Source organism: Coenobita brevimanus, chromosome 1 (genome assembly GCF_032717465.1).
Source record: "Coenobita brevimanus isolate Jiangsu-jjx chromosome 1, ASM3271746v2, whole genome shotgun sequence".
Lineage (NCBI taxonomy): Eukaryota > Metazoa > Arthropoda > Malacostraca > Decapoda > Coenobitidae > Coenobita > Coenobita brevimanus.
In genome coordinates, this window is record NC_136954.1 from 13,649,444 (window position 1) to 13,670,286 (window position 20,843).

The 20,843-nt window shown below is 41.8% G+C and overlaps 1 pseudogene; it reads left to right on the plus strand.

Annotated features, from left to right (window-relative positions):
- The window catches only part of LOC145414639 (glutamate receptor 1-like), a 252,684-nt pseudogene extending 234,316 nt beyond the window's left edge, over nt 1-18,368 (plus strand).
- The last annotated feature ends 2,475 nt before the right edge of the window (nt 18,369-20,843 follow it).

Genomic DNA, 20,843 nt, shown 5'->3' on the forward strand with positions numbered 1-20,843 from the left:
CTTCCATCTCCTCAGTTTCTCTCTCTTCTCCACCAACAATCTATTATTCCTATCTTTCACTCCCCTTCTATGTCCCCTTTCAAACTGCCTTACGTTCTTTACCTCCTTCCAAAACAATTTCTTACTGTCCCTCCATTTCACACTCAGATTCCTCCCAAATTCTTCATCCACTTTCTTCTTACTCTCCATCACCAGTTTCTTCACCTCCCTTTTCCTGCTCACATACACCTCTCTCTTCGCTCTCTCATCTTCTCCCCTACCTCTACTTGCTAGCCATTTCGTATATGCCTTCTTCTTTTGTTCCACAGCTTGTTTTACCTCATCATTCCACCATGCTGTCCCTTCCACACCCCTGCATCTCCTCCTCACTCCACAAACCACCTGACACGCTGCCCCTATCTCTTCCGTGAATATCTTACACACGTTTTCCATCCCTTCCATCTGCTCTAACTCATACCTTCCCAATCTTTCTTCCACTATGCTCTTATACACTGCCATTTTCTCACTATCTTGCAACTTCTCCACTCTTCTCACAGGAGCTGTTTCCTCCTGTCTTCCCCTTCGTCTCTTCAACCATTTTCTTTGCAGCTTTACCTTGTCCATCACTAAGTGATGGTCCGAGACTCCATTCCCCCACCCTCTCCACACTCTTGCATTCAGCACTTGTCTTCTCATTCGTTCATCCACACACACGTAGTCTGTCATTTCATTTTGTTCAACAAGTTCACCATCCATCCTCCTCATTACTCTCCATGTATACCTGTGGATTATCTTATGCCGACAGTAGGTGTTAGCTATTGCCAACCCCTTACCAGCACAGATGTCCACCAAAGTTCTACCATTCCCATCTATTTCAGCTGGCACACCCCACTGACCAACCACTCCATCTTCTTGTACATTCCCAACTTTGCTATTCATGTCTCCCATCAAAAGCACTCTCCCGCTCCTCTCAGATTTGTCCATACATGCTTCTACACTTGCCCAAAACTCATCTTTCACTCTTGCCACTCGATCCTCTGTCGGCGCATACGCACATACAATCGCCTACGCTTGTATACCTGCTTTCATCCTCACCCATACAATACTTGCACCCACTGTTCCATGCTCTCTTATATTCTTCCAGTTCTTGCATATCATCAGACATACTCCCTCTCTTGCCCTCTCATTCTCATTAACTCCCGCACATATACCTAAACCATATTCTCACTCTCTCACCCTTTCACCTTTCCATTTAGTTTCAGCCAATCCATATATATCCACTTTTGCATCCTCAAGCACCTGAACAATCTCTCTCACTTCATCATTCACTCCTCTCACATACCATGTCCCCACCCTTAGAATGTCCTTTGTCCGTTCCTTAGTCGTCAACGTATGGTCCGTCCTGGTCCGAGGCGCTTTATTTGCTTGTTTAGTTAGTTCTTTTGATGGGGTGGGGCACTAACCCACAACTATTGATGTCTTAATACTTGATATCTGATAACGTTGGGCAACAGGGACTGGATGACAGCTTGTCTGGTGGTTAAGCCGAGGCCATGACGTGGTTGCTGGCATTACCACAGGTCAGTCAATATTTAGATGTCATTCATTGCTGCTGACAGTATTATAAGTATCAAGGTCAATTTCATACACAGGACAACATGGTGACCCCGCCCACACGATACAACCAGGGCCGGATTACCAGGTACAGTATAGGCAAATTGGGCAACTGCCTACCAGGCCACGGCCTGTCACAGGCCATTCAGACATCCAGAGCGGAATAAATTTACGCTTTGGGCGTCCAAATAAGGGCCATCACCCATCAGGCCATCAAAAAATGCCTTTATAGATCTATATGTTGCAGGCCAACAACCTCCATTCCCTACCAGGCAACAGCATAGTTAATCCGGCGCTGCGTACAACCAACACCCTCCATCCCTTGCCTCAGCTACTTTATTGCCACTCACTCAAGCAAGAGACCCGCCACCACCTGATAACAATATCAGGAATATAACCTTGCCTTATATAGTTATAACTGCAATAGGGTGTAATTTGCGATTCACACGTTTATAACACGACGGATTTCGAAAAAGGTAACCAATAAATAAATTGGCCGAATGGATGATCTGCATAGTAACCAAACAAACTTGTCTCGATTGCAGCCTACCCTAATCAACATTATCGTGCCATACAAGAGATAATTCAGTTTATTCGTTTTCAGCAAGAACGTTTTCAAAAAAGGTTTGACTAGTTACAGTTCACACTGGTCAGTGTTACTTATAACAACGTAATAGACGTAGCGGTCAGGTTAACCTTATGATTATTTGCTCTTCAACTTGTCCAGTGTCTGTTAGTACTTCCTCTATCTCTGTGTGGCCATGGTTTTTCCCATGAACTATCGTCAGCTTAAACGTCAACTGCCTTAGAGAGGGAAGGATGTTAAAATGGACAAACTGTTTTGGTTACGCAAATATTTAATAAGGAAGACCAACTGGCTACCGGTATATTTAAGAACACATTTTAAAACGATATGAAACAATGGGATCAGACATTGGATTTATATGATACTGGAATGTTGTGGGTAACTGGGGGAGTGATAAGGTAACCCTGTCAACACCGAGTAGGACCAAGCACCACCTTTACTATCGCCCTGTTCCAGTTTCCCTACAATAACATGTGGTATAATGACAACAGTGAATGTTTTACTAGAGATCTGGTGTTTTAGCCTGGCTTACCCTGCAGAGTTAAAGGCTGCTTTCAAACTAATGTATTATAATCTGCTATTGCACTGCATATCTGATTGAGTAACATTCAGAAAATAAGGTCTTACTGTGTACTGATCATTAAATGCTTATTTGCCATATCGTTACACTATAAATATCACTATTATATGGCGTAGTGGACAATATTGTAATGCATACTTCATAGTGATAATAAAGACGTGTTTATGAGCACTGGTGGAAAACACACACACACACACACACACACACACTATCCACCCCTGGAAGAGTCGTCAACCCCGGGTCCATCTGTCTCTCCCCATGCCCCCACCACAACGTGTGACTGCCAGCTACCCCCTCCCCACACACACACCACCGACCACTACAAACATCTACTTATAACTACCGACTGTATGTTACACACTGACTGGATGCAACCGTCAAAATGATAAACTGTATGATTACAGATCTCTCTATCATACGAATATATTACTATTTTGTATTACCATGCGTTCAGATAGTGGTGTAAAAATACCTATGCTATGGAGTAAAACACTATGTAATGTGTTTTAATTCGATATCATAACAAAACCATTATTTCCAAAGACAAATGAATGATGGAAGAGTGGTTGAGACAATGCGAGCAGGCCTTACTCTCTTGCCTTTGGATGTGGGGAAGGTGGAGGGTAGACTAATGAATGGGAACGAGGGAGGAGGGATGGGAGGGGTTGAAACTGGGGGTGCGGCGGTGCCACATATACCAACCTGCTCGTCAAGCCGGTCGCTTGACTTTTGCTGGAGACTGTACACGAGAGGGTGTGTGGGCTGGGAGCAGGGTAGTGAAATGGGGGACAGGGTGACATGGAGGCGATTTTTTTGTGGCCACCTCTTAAGGGATTAAGCCGTCTTGCAATGGAGGGATAGGTACTTGATTTTTCGATGTATTTTTAGGGGTAAGGAATAAATTTGAGAGGTTCGTGTCTGTATCTGTTTATTTTATGAGGTATTTGTATAAGCAGATTTCAGTTGTACTTAAAATACAACATTTTACGGTGTTTGTCGTAGGTAAAGAAGTTATTATTCATTTTTATTTATTTATTTATTTTTCTGAGAGCACATGAGTATTTTCTGGCTTCCATCTGACGAAAGTAATCAAAGGTCTGATGTAAAGAAGTTTCCATATTAGAGGTAAACAGTTTCGTAGGTTTACAACTTTATAAGGTACCTATGTAATTTTCGGATTTGTTTTGTTGGAGTTGATATTTATGCATTTTTATACTCTTAGGGAATGTTTGCATGGTATGTCGGGGTTTGGAGGAGGAGAGGTCTTCTTGGCTACATGACGCGGTTCAGTCGCTAGAGCAGTTGCGACGTGAAACCGGTTCCACTTAACGGAATTTTCAGAACGTCCCTCTTATACACCCACCCTAGCTGCCCTCTGATACGGAACAGGTAGCTGTTTGGCCCTTAACAATTATACCCCCGGAGTGTTGAGGCGGTCACCGGGTGTGTAGGCTAGGGGAGCAAAACAAGGGGGGGGGGGAGGAAAGCGAGGGGGTAACAAAACAGAATATAATATGTAAAAAAAAATACCCAGTTTTTTATTGGGTAAATGGAGATCTCAGAGGTAAAGAGATAACATGTGTGTTTTAATATTTTCGTTACCGTGGACGCACTTTATTATATTCGTAAAAAATCCCTACTATTTTGTTCAGCTGAGGAAGTTTCTGCCTGTGCAAAGGTTAATCGCCTGTCTGTCTGTCTATAACCAGACGCCATAATACCGTAAAGGGTGGCTATTTGTCTTTGAGTTAGTTGTTTTAAGGGGGGCACTAACCCTATGCCAACCCACTTAACACGTAGGGAACACGTATAGAATGGTTATATGGTTACCACCCTGTGTTGTAAATGCTTTCCTGGCATACAGGAAACCATTTGGCTTGTCACTCAGTGGGGAGCCACCTGAAATGGAAAGAAGAGTAATAAAAAGTGACAGGAAAGATGTGAGAAATAGGAAGAGAGCATGGCAGACAGAAAAAAAAATGATGCGGGTGGATGATGAAGTAGGCAGCACTACATTAAGTGAGTGGATGATGGTTGCCACAACCTACCACACAATGTTAATCCTGAGGTATCAGTTCTGACTGGCAAAATTTCTCTGAGCTGAATATAATCGTGTGGCAGTTTGTGCAGAATAAGTGAAAGTGTTTGTAGATTGTGAAAGTTATTTTAGGAGACATAAATTTCTTTGTCTTTGGTAGAAATTTCTGTTTTCTCGTGTTGTAGATGCAGGAGATATTTATGGTGCATTAGAGTTTCCCTTCAGCACAATGATTGTCTTCTTACTTTATTGTAACCTCAGACTGTTTTGTTTAATATAATGACAGGAATATCAGAGGGACAAGTGATTAAATCAGGGGAAAAAAAAAAAGTCAAGGTCTGAAAAACATGTAAGGGGGATGGTGCTGCCTCAGAGAAGTTATGGGCTCTCTGAGTGTTCATGTTTAATAATGGCATCTGTTTTTTCTCGCTGTGTAGGGTTTTGTCTCTGTCACATAGTTCTGTTCTTGCATACTAGGTGGTTACTTTCCTATTAATCTATTTACTAACGCGTCTTTTCCCTCAAGACACATTGCAACGTGTAAAGGTTATTGAATTTTCTCTTGATCACATGTTCGTCAGTGTTTCCATATCTGTTTCTTCTTAATGTACTTACCCACAGTTTTTTTTCTTAGTTTCTCTTAGATATTAACAAATTTGAGGAACAGCTGTGATGTCCAGTTATTTCTCATACTAATACTTTCTTGTTCATGCTGGCTCATTTATCTGTTAACCTATTTTACTCACGGGATTTATTTTTTTTCCTCAGACACATTGCAACTCGTGAAGGACAACAAGTACGGTGGCCAGAATGATGGCCAGTACGGTGGCTGGGACGGCATGGTGGGGGAGCTGGTGAGACAGGTCAGTGTTGCCTTAGTTTTACTTCAGTTACCCTTCATTGGTTTTCTCTTCATTTTCTTTTAACTCATTCTCTCACGTTTAGTCTTACATCTCCGGACTTAGTTTATTCAGCTGAGAACTAATGGGATTATATTGCCGTCATTAACCTCAATTTACAAGAGGTCTCCCAAATGGTGAAAAAAAAAAAAAACGTCTGGAACGAGAGAGAGAGAGAGAGAGAGAGAATCCCGCATCCCAGGTAAGTGTAAATACCTGCCACAAAATATTATTCTTGATGTGTTGGCTTCTGACCTGCTTTTAAATGAGACCGAAAAAATAGCTTTTTATATACGATTTATTTCTGTTATAAAATATGCAACCCAATAATCCTCTTTGAAAAGGAAGATGAAACGTCAGTCAGATTAGTATTTCTCTCTCTCTCTCTCTCTCTCTCTCTCTCTCTCTCTCTCTCGATGTGGGGTCAGACAGAATTGACAGACTAAGTGGGTGAATAGATAAGCTAATATAGATAGATGTTTGAATAGATAAACAGATGAGAGACCCCAAGACTTGAAATGTTTTTATCCTTGTATTAACATTTTATTTACATGCTGTGTACCAGACATTATGATTTATACTTTCTTGAGCTATCATTATGGGGAATGTACTGTATGAATTTTTATACTGTTCGCAAAAATTTTTAAATTACGAATAGTAACGTATGTAGATCATCATCATCATCATCGTCCCGCCCTTTTAACACCTGCAGGTGGGGTTAGGTAGGGTTCAACAAGGCAGGAGTAGAAAAAATACGTTAGTCGGAGAACTAATCAACAGCATGCACAGAAAAGTAGACCACATACCCATTCCTTCACCATGCAAATCCCAGGAATCCTTGCCGTAACATTAATAATGTAAAACTATATAATAACATAAGGTAATAATGTGATATATAAACTGTGAATTCAGCGTTGCCTATGACAGTTTGTGTAGATAAGTACCAAGGTTATTCGTGACGAAGCCAACTCGAATAAACCAAGCCCCTGTTCTGAATTTTTTCTGTAGAGAATAATCCGAAAATAATTAAAAAATTTAATTAGTACAATAAAAATGTAATACATAACGTATATAATGCACAGAGATTCACATGCGCACAGATCATATATATATCGTGGTTAATGGTGAAGGTTACATGGTTTCCAGTGCGGATCTAGTTTGTCATTTGTTCAGTGTACTCTGCTAATGTGACCGTGAGCGTGAGTGAGTGGCCTGAGGTCAGTATCCAGCTGCTTTGGTTAGAATGTGGCTACCTTGTTTGATCAGCTCTTATGCATAGCTACTGTTTACAGGTACATTTGTTAGTCATGAATTAGAACTGTTAGGGTGCTCGTTATACTAACCTGGTAGTTAATCGTAATTATCCTATTGTGTAGCCCCAGTTGCTACTTTATGTAATTTATAGTTCAGTAACTGGATAGATGCGTGAGAGTATGTGTTAAAGTACGGGGGTTATATATTCTATTGTAATGTAATAATGTGCTTTCAGTGGTAAGAGCTCGATTCTGACTGTTGTTTCCTTCGGGGATGGAGGCAGTTACATTACTGTCCACTCAGGTGATAATCAGCTAACGTGGAATCATTGGTTTTAATTAGTCATCTTGATTACATCCACTGTCACCTTTATAATTTACGATTTTTTTTTTATGCAAGGAAGAAGGAGCCAAAGGCCAGGAGCCCGCAAATTATTCCCTCCAAGAAAAAGCAAAAAGAAGATAACAGAAAGCCACTGCAATTTATCTGTTTAAATGCCATTTAGTCTGCTAACTTTAGTATTACAATGCATAGCTGAAGCCAGGATTATCGTTCCACATTACCTGTATAGACAATACAGTACGGTACTTCATCTAGAACACTATTCAGAGGAATTTGTTAAGGTCTTGGGATCCCATTACTGAGTTTCGAGAGTCATTACTTGGTGTCTACCTGTTATCATGGGAGAGTCAACAGACTGGTGTCCGTAACAGTACCTTATATTGATTTAAGGTTATTTTCTGTGCACTGTTTTGCCGTGTATTTTTTCGTCCTTTCTCCACGGTATGATTAAGTGAAATCGTTCAGGTTGAAGCTTGTGTGACTGAGCTTATTTTACGGCAAGATATATATTTCATCTGGGGATCCTACTGCACCAAAGGAAGAAAATATGCACCAGTCAGTGCCAGATACTGCTGTGAAATAACTCCCAGATGAAGTAGGCGACAGAGAAGGAGAAATGGGACGAGAGAAGGAAGGTGGGAAGAGGTAGTGTAAAATGCCAAAAGAAGGAATACAAGGAGGAGGAGGAGGAGGAGGAGGAGGTGGACAGCAGGTGGACAAGGAATAGAGAGATGCAGAGGAAAAGGAGGACATGAGGAAGTGAAGGAGTAGGAGGAAGAAATATGTAAGTAAGGAGGAGCAAAAGTGGGGGAAAAGGAGCAGAGGAATGGTGAATAAGAACAGAAAAAACAGAGGAGAGGAAGGAGGAAAAGAAGTGGAGAGTAATGGCGATAATAAAAGGGGACAGAGAAAAGATAAGAGGGGGAAGAAATGGAAAAGGAAGATCAGTATTAATAATAATAATAATAATAATAATAATAATTGTAGTAGGAGTAGTAATGAGAGGAGGCGGATAAACAATAATACTAGGAGGAGGAATTAACTTAATTCCACCACAACTACTTTCCTTGTAAACTAGACACAACACATGAGGATGAGAAGGATATCTAACTTCCTCGAATTTATGGAGTTAATCTAGACAAGATCAAATCCTCACTATGTATGTTACAGTTTACCAGGTGGAACGTATGTCAGTATTTTGCTTGTGGAGATTTTTGGTGACTGAACCATAGTAAGCACACATAATTTATGAATGAAACTTCAGCGACTATAAGGAGGGATATGACTGGCTGAAGAGCTGAGCATTGAGAAAGAAAAATTCCTGTACTGTGCGAGTATAATCGTTAATGGTGTGCCATCATCGAGTCATAATATGAGCAGTTCCATGAGCGTAATAAAATGTGTAGGGTCTGTAGCAAATAAATAGGAGATACCTGCTTATTCCTGTGAGAGGAGGAAGGGTTGCGTGTGGTAGTGAATGAATTGTTTGTGGCGTTGATTGTGTGTTTGTTTATGGGGGTTGTGTGTGTGTGTGTGTGTGTGTGTGTGTGTGTGTGTGTGTGTGTGTGTGTGTGTGTGTGTGTGTGTGTGTTTGTGAGGACTCTGGGGTGGTGTGGGGGGGAGGGGGACTGTCTGGTGTGTGTGTGTGTGTGTGTGTGTGTGTGTGTAATAGCCGAGTACAACACAAAGTCTGAGTATCAGTTGTCGTAATTATCGTCATCATCTGAAGGATATTGTTAACATTATGATACATTGCTATACTGATGGTCATGAATGTTTCGATTCGCTTCTTTTATAAAGGCTCCAACATACTTGCATGCGTCGGCCTTCACATGGTAGATCTCCACGCTGCTATATCTCCAGCAGCCTCTTTCCTACAGTCCCTTATCCCTGAGGTCGCACTGTTTGACCCCGTCCCAAGTCATTTTAGGTCTTCCTCTAACAGCTCTACACTCACCGTAATGATGATGATGATGATGATGATCCCTAACTCTACATTTTCTCTGGGCAACAGGAGACGGACATAGCGATCGCGCCACTAACCATCACATCATCGAGGGAACAGGTAATCGACTTCACCAAGCCATTCATGACCCAAGGCATCTCCATCATGATCAAGAAACCCGCCAAGGAGAAACCCGGAGTGTTCAGCTTCATGTCGCCACTCTCCCACGAGACTTGGACCTGCATCGTCTTCGCCTGCGTCGGGGTTTCCATCGTCCTGTTCCTCGTCAGCAGATTCAGCCCCAGCGAGTGGAAGGTGAGTAGTTAGGGTATTGTACGGGTGAGGTGATGGTTAATTTGGTGAGGGAAGTAACTGATGTGTAAAAGGACTGCTGAGCCTCAGTGGACGGGCTGTCAGGTGTACAGACACACACACACACACACACACACACACACACACACACACACACACACACACACACGCACACACGCGCACACACACACACACACACACACACACACACACACACACACACACACGGGGTGTAACTGGTAATAATAAAAATAAGAATAAGAAGATAATAATAATAATAATAATAAAAATAATAATAATAGTAATATACGTAGCCGTATCCTCCCCTCCCCTTTCTCCCGCAGGTGATAGAGATGCACTGCAAGTCAGGTGTCAGCAACGACTTCAGCATCTGCAACAGTCTGTGGTTCACCCTGGGGGCCTTCATGCAACAAGGGGTCGATATCTGCCCAAGGTGAGCTGCAGTTACATAGATACATACACCATACAGATAACGAGCATTTTTTTCCCCAGTAGGTCTGGTGTATACTGTATATTAATTGAAAGACTAGCTCCATGATTACAAGTGTTTAAGGGTCACGGAATTCTGGCCTGAACAGGTGAGAATTATTTATGCTGATTCACAGACCATAAAGATATTACGGTTGTCTGTCGGTTGTCTGGGTTTTATGTTTTAGAAAGACATACTTGAAAACTGCAGATCTAAAGAATCCTAAAAGTTTACGGAACAGAGAGAGAGACACAGACAGACACATACAAAGTCATGGTCTCTGGTTCACCTTGGGAAATTCATGCAACAGAGCATTGATTTTTATGCAAACTAAGTTACAACTGAGGTATCACGAAGACCAGAGTGATTTTATGGCCAGTGTTTTTCTAGTTGGTCCGACGTTAATATTTATAGATAGGCTTTTCGATAATTATTAATATTAAAAACCATATCTGAAGACCAGTGAGAGTTAAATATACATCAGCCATTCAGCCTTTATGTACAGTCAGCATCCAAAGTCCTGTCACTTCTCCTGCCCTTCTCTTCATGAACTTTGAAATGCAGTGTGGTGAATCCGTAGCAGCCGACACTGATGACTTTTTACTAGTGCTATACCAAGTCATCGATGTTGGTTGCAGTTGAGTTGCTGGACTGATTATCAACCCCATGGAGAGAAAAGCAGGAGAGGCGACAGGACTTGATAAGTGTACCATATGTTTAATTATTTTTTTATTTTTTTTTTATTTACGTGGAGGTGGTTCGGCTTTAATGTTTATAATAACTGGTGATTCCATGTATATTGGAGAGGCAGACAGGAAAAGAGAATGTATGGCTGAATGGGGAGACGACAGAAAAAGAGAATGTTTGGCTGAATGGGATTAGTTTGTGTGTGTGTGTGTGTGTGTGTGTGTGTGTGTGTGTGTGTGTGTGTGTGTGTGTGTGTGTTCCACCTCCGCACTCTCTCTCTCTCTCTCTCTCGGTAGCCGGAATAAACTACAAAAATCGTAGTCTAATGTCAAAGGAGTGTTCTGCTGCCCACGATAGCATTTTCTTTTCTCTGTTTTTACTCTTAAGCCCGATAACCTTTTTTTTTTTTTTTTTTTTGGCAATCTCCAAACTATCATATTCAGCTAGAGAGTTTCCTAATTCGAGGAGTTTATATGTAGCTTCTCTTAACTTCTTCCACTACTGAGAGATCCAAGTTAACTTTTATAAAACTTTTTGCAGTTCCACCACGTCACTGCAGTGAAATGTTCAACACCGCATAATTCCCTGCATCTCAGAAAGGACCTCTTAGACTGGAAGAGTTTGAAGAAGGAAACGGATTCAACCCCTTCATTTTTTTTTTTTACACTACCACTTAATGTCTTCCAGTTAGGACGCATGTTCTTAACCTCTCCGGTATCTTTCCCAGCATCCCTTTCTTAGCGAAATTTCCTACACCTTTCTCCTTAACTTTCTCTTGTTTGCTATTACTGTAACTTTAATATTGATATACTTTGCATCCTTAATGTACAAGAGTAAACACACACACACACACACACACACACACACACACACACACACACACACACACACACACACACACACACACACACGCACGCACGCACGCACGCACGCACGCGCGCACGCGCGCGTATGCAGAACAAATCGTTCAAAAGAAGGTGCTATGAAGCCAAAGACGCCACCTCGGGAATAGGACGCAAAGTATAATGAGGCCTGTATCTGACTCCTACAGAAATAATCTCTCGAAAACCCAATACATTCGTGTGATGGTAGCAGTGATAATATGTAAGAGACCACCTGCGTAACCCTCCAGTATGGTGACTTGTAATCTTTATGTTGGCACCAAACGATATATGAAATTTAGGTAGGAGTTCTTGTGGGAAAGGGGTTAATGAAGTGTTAGTCTCGTATCTTACCTCTTCTCTTCGAAAAGATCCTAAGTTGAATAAAATCGTCTGTAGATGACAAGAATGCATTATAGAAGACGATCTCTGTCTTAGGTGACCACATTGACACCCTCCCACCCACACCAACTGTCTCCCTCACATCATATAAATTCCCCCACTGCTCACCATCCAGATCGCTGTCGGGCCGTCTCGTGGGGAGTCGGTTGTGGTCCTTTACGCCAGTCATTACCATCATCGTTATTATCAACATCATCAACACCCATACTCATTTTCAACACACTTTCCTTCCCTCATACATTTCCTTCACACCTCCTAGGGAACATCACACAGAGGCAAGAATGTACTTCCTCTGACGCAGAATGTCCGATTATGTAGGATTATATAAGAAAATTAATAAAGAAAAGTTAATTTCATTGGTTCATTTTGTGGTCAGTCCGTTTTTCAGTGGCAGCTACATTGCGTGTGGCAGTAAGAAACAGTTTATGCAGAACATGGCCTATGAAACGAGACGTAATACTTACAGATTTTGACCAGACATAAGGTCGTTCAGTTTGCTTCTGAATACGTTCTGTTCCAGCCTTAGTGTGAATGTACCCTTACCCTCACAGAAGAGTGCATCCACCACTCCTGTCATTCCACGTTGTTGTCGGGCTGTGTCATGGGAAGTTCTTGGTGGTTCTTTACGCTAATCATCCTCATCCCCATCATCCATACACCTTTTGCACACTTTCCTTCCCTAACAGCTCTCTCCACAGCTACTCTCACAGAATATTACCTCCATCACTACTCACCTTGCAGATCGCTGTCGGGTCGTCTCGTGGGAAGTGCGTGGTGGTTCTTCACGCTAATCATAATCTCCTCGTACACTGCCAACCTGGCCGCCTTCCTCACCGTCGAGAGGCTGGTCACCCCCATCAACTCTGTGGACAATTTGGCCAGTCAGACTGAGGTGGAGTATGGCACGCTTCAAGGGGGATCTTCCATGGAGTTTTTCGAGGTGAGCCTTTTTTTTTTTTTTTTTTTTTTCATGTATTCTGACTGAGTAGTTCGTTGATGGTGTATAAAGAAAAGGATTTTTACAAATGAGTTCAAGATTACTTTTTTTTTAATTGAATCGGGTTTTGATGGTGGTGTGTGTGTGTGTGTGTGTGTGTGTGTGTGTGTGTGTGTGTGTGTGTGTTTTCTGGTTGGTGTATGAATCCCAGTTGGTTTAATTCTTTCAGTCTGGTGAGGTGTTTCATTGTATTTTAGTTACTTCCAGACGATAGTATTCAGTGAAGAGGTTTTTATTCTGAAGTGGTCTGAAGTCTCTCCCAATCCCAGAGTCGTCTAAAGGTAGCAAGAGGAGGCTGGGTTGTCATGGTAACAGTGTAATGCCACAAGCACTAAATTACTGTGTATTGTCATTTGGTTAATTGTAATGCTTTGCTGGTCATTCAGGGATTGTGGATAGCATTGTTGTGACGTCATCAGCCATCATAGTCTGGACAGAGTTGAATCAGGGTCGTCTGCAGTGACCATACACACGATCATTAGCTCTGTAAGGGTCATAAGTCCTTAATGGAACCTCAGAGCCTGATAGTTTTGTGTAATGAATGCAGGTGGTGTTGGCGATGAAGTTTGTCGTCTGCGCGTAAACGGAGTACACGTTTGAGAAACAGACGTTTCGCCACTACGATACCTCGGCTGTCACTGTTTACCCTCTGTATATCTGAAAAATAATTGTTTATAACTCGTGACATCGCATCACATGCATACATATAAATATATATAAGTCACTCATATTGTATAGTGTTGAATGGATTAACATAGAGGAACTATGGTTGCTTGTTTCCAATAAATGGTCAGTGTCTGCCGAGTGGCCACAGCGAGTGAGTGTGCGTGTATGCTATGATGCCCCCACGTGGCCACCTCCACTAGAACAAACGTGGTTAAACCAGTTTTTTATTTTATTTTTTTATTTTTTTTTGCATTAGTCACAAAAAGAGAAAGGAACGTATGCTTCTATGCCCAAGGGAACAACCTCTTTAATGCATGAAACACCCTCAGATGGCTCCCAGCCATGGAAGCAATAATCATTCCAGGGAAAATCATAGAAGTACTTCCTGAGGACCTCTCAGTCAGCAGCTCCAAAGTGCCTAAGCTGCCACTTCTTGGGAGGGTCCACAGGCCTTGAGCGATAGGACAGGTTAAGGTGCTAAGGTCGTGATTGGAAGAGCCCAACGGAGAGAAAAGTTTACCAGCATAAACAGAAGGGTTAGTGGTAAGAGAGGTCAAGTATGTTGGAACTCTCTGCAAGGCAGTCAGGGATATGGGTAGAGTGCTATACAAGCTTGTCCTAGTCACTAAAAGTAGAAAAGATATAGGCTTGTTCACCAGGTGGATCAGTGAAACGAGAGGAGAAAAGATGGTGGTAAACATTGAAATCACCCTAGAATGGAGATTTCAGAGAAAGTAGAAATTAATAGGATGTGTTCCATCACAGAAGTAAGAGTTGAAGAATTTTTCATCACAGAATTAGGGGATAAGTAATCAACGCACATACATTTAGTCAGAGAGCGATAGAACAGCAGAAGCCAGAGAGTAGATAATTAAGAAGATTCAAGTTCAGGAACTCGAGACCAAGATATGTTGTTGCATACATATAAACAACAGCCACATTTGGCTTTGAAATGAGTATAAAGGAGGAGGATACAGAGAATGGTTTGCTATCATTTGTCTCAGACAGTTGATTGTCTGTGAGGAAGAGAAGGTGAGGTTTAGACGAGGGGAGGTGGTGTTCAATAAAGAAAAAGTTAGAGGAAAGACCGCGAATGTTGGAGAAATGAAAAGAGTGAGTCAGACAGTGGTTTCGGGCGTCTCGTTTGGTCGTCACCATGAGAGGACTGGATGATGGGGGCTATTATGGTCCCCCCACCCTAGGCACTTCGAGGTTCGGTGTTGAGATGCCATTTCTAACAAAAGTTTAAATAGGAAGTGTAGTGAGTATTTTGATGACAGAGGAACTTGCATTGGAGAGCATCCTGGCGTACTCTCTGTGCTACTGAAACACTGAAAAAGTTCAGCAGAGGGGAATGGTCAGAATCAAGTCCCGAAGGTTGATGAAACGGGAGCTCCAGATCTCTCTGACATCTGCTTTCCATCCACCTTGGGAGTACCACCCTGTTCGACTGGTGCTGCAGTCCACTCCCTGGCCTATAGCCTAAAGTACTTGGAGTAATGCACTTATTTGTTGTAGGTTACATGGTTATATGAACACAGAATCATGATAAGAGGATTTTAAACGTAATACAGTATGGTACGTTCTTGGGTATAGACTTGAGTACTGGAATATATTCCTCGTTCAGTCCATACACTGATATTAAATTGTGATTGTTGGAATTCATCATACTTTCTTTAGCTGCCATGTGGAGTTACGATCGTGGTATATGCAGTTTGTTAATTACAGGTTTGTGTTTGAAGGGGAAAATGTGTGGAGCTGTGTACAAGGCATTTCGATAGTGTGGAGTAAGGTGACCAGGGTAGTAATGCAGATGGGCAGGAACTACTAACAGGATAAAGCAGCCATTTGTTAATTGGGTCTCCTCTTGTTTTTGCTTCTGCACTTCACTCATGTTCCCCTAGATGTATATTATCACTGTGTGGTTTATTTGGTGAACAGTTAAGGAAATATTGTGATAAGTAAGAAAGATACATTACAGTAGGTAAAAGTGTGTGGTGCTTAGATATGGTGACAACTAGATACATAATGTCTGGTAAGTGTGTGATACTTAGATATCGATAACTATTAGATAAGCACAGTGCAGTGTTACATAAAAACACTATTACATTGGATATACTGTAGTACTAAGACATTGAGAGTTAGTGTGCTAAATTGATCATCGAGTGTTACATTTAAGATTGCACTGTGATGCACATTGTGTTCAATTTTTTGGTTTAGCTTCTGTATATATGTATATTCTGGTTATTGTAATTACAGATATCTAAAAATTGACAAGGGTTACAATTCCACCCACTCTGATGATAATTTGTGTTCTCTTGATTATTGTCTTAACCGCTTGTTGTCCCTTGAACTGTCCTACACAGAATTCAGTGAACAGCATGTCACTGGATTGAAGGGGTGTCTTTTTCAATATTCACTCTTTACTCAAAGTTGGCCTAAAACTGCCTTCTCCCCACCTTCAAGACTGAATTTTAACAAGAGAATGTCACTAGAATATGATGCTAGTCATGAAGAAGTGCTGAGGAAAAGTTTAGGAGTCACAATATTGTATAATTCTGCCACCGAGTTAAGTGAAATACTGCAACAAAACAAAAATCAGGGTCAAGTCAAAAGAACCATTGACATCTTTTCCATTTTGCTTGCTGCTACCAAATTTTTTTTTCAGACATTTCGAACAGGAAGGGCTAAGCATAGCCTTCACCAACCTCTTTGGTACGAGATCTTTTTTAACAAATGAAATCGAATCGGATTGAAGGGAAAAAAGAGGTTCCAGCAGCACTTCAGGGTGGATTGGTGGACACATCGATTGGATGGTGGTGATGCTTTGGTGGTGATGGGTATGGTGTTGATTGCTGTGGTGGTGATTTTGATGATGGTGGTGACGTAGACAATGACGACTATTTTATAGAATGCTTTTGCACAGGTGATATACCGTTTTGATGTACGGCATATGAATCAACCTGAGTTGGCAAAAAAAAGAGGAAAAATAGAAAAAATGGCATCATCTCCACTCCCAATTTAATGTTATTTATGTCTTCTACCATTTCTGCTTCCCTCTTCCCCCCCCCCCATCTCTCTCTCTCTCTCTCTCTCTCTCTCTCCCAAGTTTTTCTGGGTTTCTCTTTTTCGTTCCCCAATACGTCCCAAATTCTCATTTCCTCAGCTTCAGCTATGATTTACACCTCCGATTATCCATCCTTCCTGCTACCAGTCCATTTTATTGTTTTTCAGCGTTACAAGATTAGTGTTTACGGTTCCATAAAATTTCATATGTCTTCCTGCAAGAATCTGTTCTCCTCCATGCACAGTGAGGGGATCAGCATATTTTATTGTACCTATCACCGTACGATTTCACCTTACCGTTCATGAATACTGTATATTTCAATATTTTTCTTGCTGTTACCAAACTATTTTAGTCCCTCTGTATCATGACCATTTGTTCTTCTTGAGTCCGATTATACCGGTGTTTTTTTTTCACCCTTTTTTACAGCGTTCAAAGATAAGTGTGTACAGTCGAATGTGGGAGTTCATGAGTTCATGTCGTCCCGTAAGCATGTGTTCACGTCCACTTACGAGGAGGGCATCGAGCGGGTACGAACGTCGAAGGGCAAGTACGCCTTTCTGCTGGAGAGTGACAAGAACGACTACATCAACGAACGGCTTCCCTGCGACACCATGAAGATTGGACATAACCTAAACTCCAATGGGTACGGCGTGGCCACCCCTCCACACTCGCCGCTTAAGTGAGTACAGAAAATGTCATAGCTAGAATGTTGTTTGACCTGTTCAGCTCAGGAACATAATTTTGCTATAGTCATGCATGGGGAAGACCTCTGATACAGAACTGGTTATTGAGGGATGTGTCTGACACTTCTAGCTCGAAAAGTTTCTCCTAGGCTGGATAAATTTGAAGAGTAAAATGAACACTCCCCTGCTACACTATGAAAAATCGGACTTAACCTGGACCTGGGTACACAGAAGTACTTAAGGCGACAGACTTACCTAAGGCCCCATATGGAATGCCTCAGACCTATTTCACTCATGCACAGGCGCCGAATTTACTATGGTCGTGAAATTGGGGCTGGGTGAGGGGGTATCGCTGGTGTCATGGCGTATTTGCCTACAGCCGAATGAAGCCTAACGAGTCTCATGTATTTCAGAGCAAAGCACGTGTGTAATAAGGATGTTGTAGTGGGATGAAGATGAGCTGTCGATAAATTGCTTTAGCTAGGCGGAGATTTCTGTCCTTTTACAATACAATTATTGTGGTGTGGGAGCCTATATAGTATTTTTTTATGTTGCACGCATGTGCCCCCCTCCCCCCCACACACACAAGTTACCAGATTCTCCATCCCCTACCCACGTCACTCTTTCCTTTTCTTTCATTCTCATCCCCACTCTTACTATTCTGTTCTAATCATCCCCTTTACCTACTGTCCACAGGGAAAGCCTCACTTTGACAATACTGAGCCTGAAGGAGAGTGGAGACCTACTCAGACTAAAAAACAAGTGGTGGTTCGATAATTCGGAATGTGGCAAAGATACGCAGGTTAGCACCCCCCTGTTTGCAGTAATAATAGTAGTGGTATGGCAGTTACTATAATTAATAGTAGTAGCAGTAGTAGGTATAGTAGTATTATCCCTTGAAAACTTTTCTGTTTGAAATCTGTCAAAATGGTGATTTTAGGCTTAAACGCGTTACAAGCATGTGCAAGAGTTGCCCTACCGGTATAATGTCTTAAGTACCAGGTTCGTTTTCGTTTTCGTTTTCTTTTTTAAAGGCTCCAACATGCTTGCATGCGTCGGCCTTGATCACCTAATGGCGGCTCTCCATGCTGCACGATCCATTGCAGCCTCCCTGTTCAGTCCCTTAACCCTGAGGTCACACTTAATGACCTCGTCCCATGTCTTTCTCGGTCTACCCCTCATAACCCCACCGCCAATATTAACACTTCTCACCTTCCTCACCCAATTATCATCCCCGATTCTCACCACATCTCCAAACCATCTCAATCTACCTCTCCTCATCACAGCACCAATAGACTCCAGTCCCATCCTACCTCTCAACTCTTCCATCGTAAACCCAGCCCCACCAGGCCTTGGATGCAGGGACGCCCTTCACATCCACCTAATCATTGTCATTTCTGTACGTCTGAGCCGGCGAATATCTTCCTTCTTCACTGCCCAGGTCTCACTACCATACAGCATTACACTTCTAACACATGCTGCATACAAAGACCCCTTAGCACGTAGGGAGAGTCCTCTCAATGTCAGGAGAGGCAAGAGCTCCCTGAACTTCTTCCAACCACTTCTCACCCTAGCAACAGAGCTAGCTCCAGCCCCCCCTCCAGCACACAACCTGTCTCCCAAATAACAAAACTCTTCCACACATTCATGAGATTCGCCAGCAAGTTCAATCCTTTCACATCTGACAATCTCCACCTGCTCTCCCCGACACGCTGTACAAATAAAATCAGCATTATCTCGCAGTCTACCTCTGATACCACTACATCTCTTATGCACCTATTTATCACAAACATCGCACAGGATGGAACTACTTCCCACACCCTTGTGGCAAACTGAACATGGCCACTCTCCCTCGTCTTTGACAGTACCGCCACCAACCCTAGATATCATCACTTTTGTTTTATCTGCATTTACCCTTAAACCCTTGTGCCCCATACCATCTCTCCACTTCCTAAACCTTTCCTCCGCCTCCCTTTCGTTCTCTGCAATCAACACCAAATCATCAGCATACAACTCCTCCCACGTATATATATATATATTGTTACATAGCCATCAACCTTTGTCTAATTTTAACGTACCGTATGCTGCATGTTTGATTACGAGCGTGTTCTGCCTCAGTCCCCCCTTCTACTGTTATAGTAGAGTAAGTCGTCCTTTCTGTTGTTCAGAGCAGGATTGTCAGCTCTTTGTCCCCTATGGCTTCATTTGCGCGTCCTTCTTACCAGTTGTATCAAGCTCTGCTGGCCCCTATATAATGAGCTCAGTCTCTGCATCATTGCCATTTAGATCTACTCCTCATTTTGTTCACATCTCTGTCCTCCCCTGTACAGTTATTATTGTGAGTGCTCAGGAAGTCTCCAACCATCTAGCAGCTGTGTAATTTGAGTATAAGTGTTATTGCATTTTGTTCTTGTACTGTATAGCATAAGGTGTTAATTTGTAGGCCTAGTGAGGTTTTTGTGATTCATGTAAGGTTCTTATTGTCAGCAATTATTAATAATAGTTTGTATCTGTAATAATTTATCTTGCATTAACTGAACATTACCCAGTGTATTTTCATTTTATCAGGGCTGACTTAGGTAAATTTACTCTTGCTAATTTCGTGTTAATAGAGGCTATTGCAGTTAACCATATATTTAACCTGTTTTTTGCCATTACATTATCCTTGAGTCCTGAATGTTTTGTTGTTAGTTTGAGCATTAAACTTTAACTTGTAATTTTACCTAACTCTTTTGTTTTGAACCTGGAACTTTACGGGACAGTAGTGATTTTTAGTATTCTCACTTGGAGTGTACATTATCTTTCTCTGTTCCGTAACATAAATTTGGCGACCTCTTATCAGGATATTCAGGATATTATCATAAGGACATTGCTTGATATTTTGTGACTGTGATTTATTCATGATGTCTACTATTACTACGCTTGATGAAGCCAAAGATTTTTTGTCAAATGTGCAAACAGTGTGTGATGTAGAAAACAGAACAAAGAATGAACTTAAGCTTGTTGCTCAACAATTGGGAATTGCAGTTCACTATCATCATTCTAAAGATCAAATTGTTGACATGATTAATGAAAGCTTGTTTAATGTAACTCCTCCAAATGAGCAAACGCAGATTGAATTAGCTAAGTTACAGCTAGCCCTGCAGGAGGCTCGTGTGAAGGAAGCTGAATTTCAAGCACGTGCTAAGGAGGCTGAGTCTCAGGCTAAGGAGGCGGAGTCTCATGCTAAGGAGGCTGAGTTTCAGGCTCATGCTAAGGAGGCTGAGGCACAAGTTGAAATTGCTAGGATTCAGGCAGACCATTAGTATCGCATGAAACAAGGTGGAACTGGATCATCTAGCTCTGATGATTTTGATGTGGCTAAAAATGTTAAACTTGTCCCTCCTTTTAATGAATCTGATTTAACAAAGTATTTTCAGTT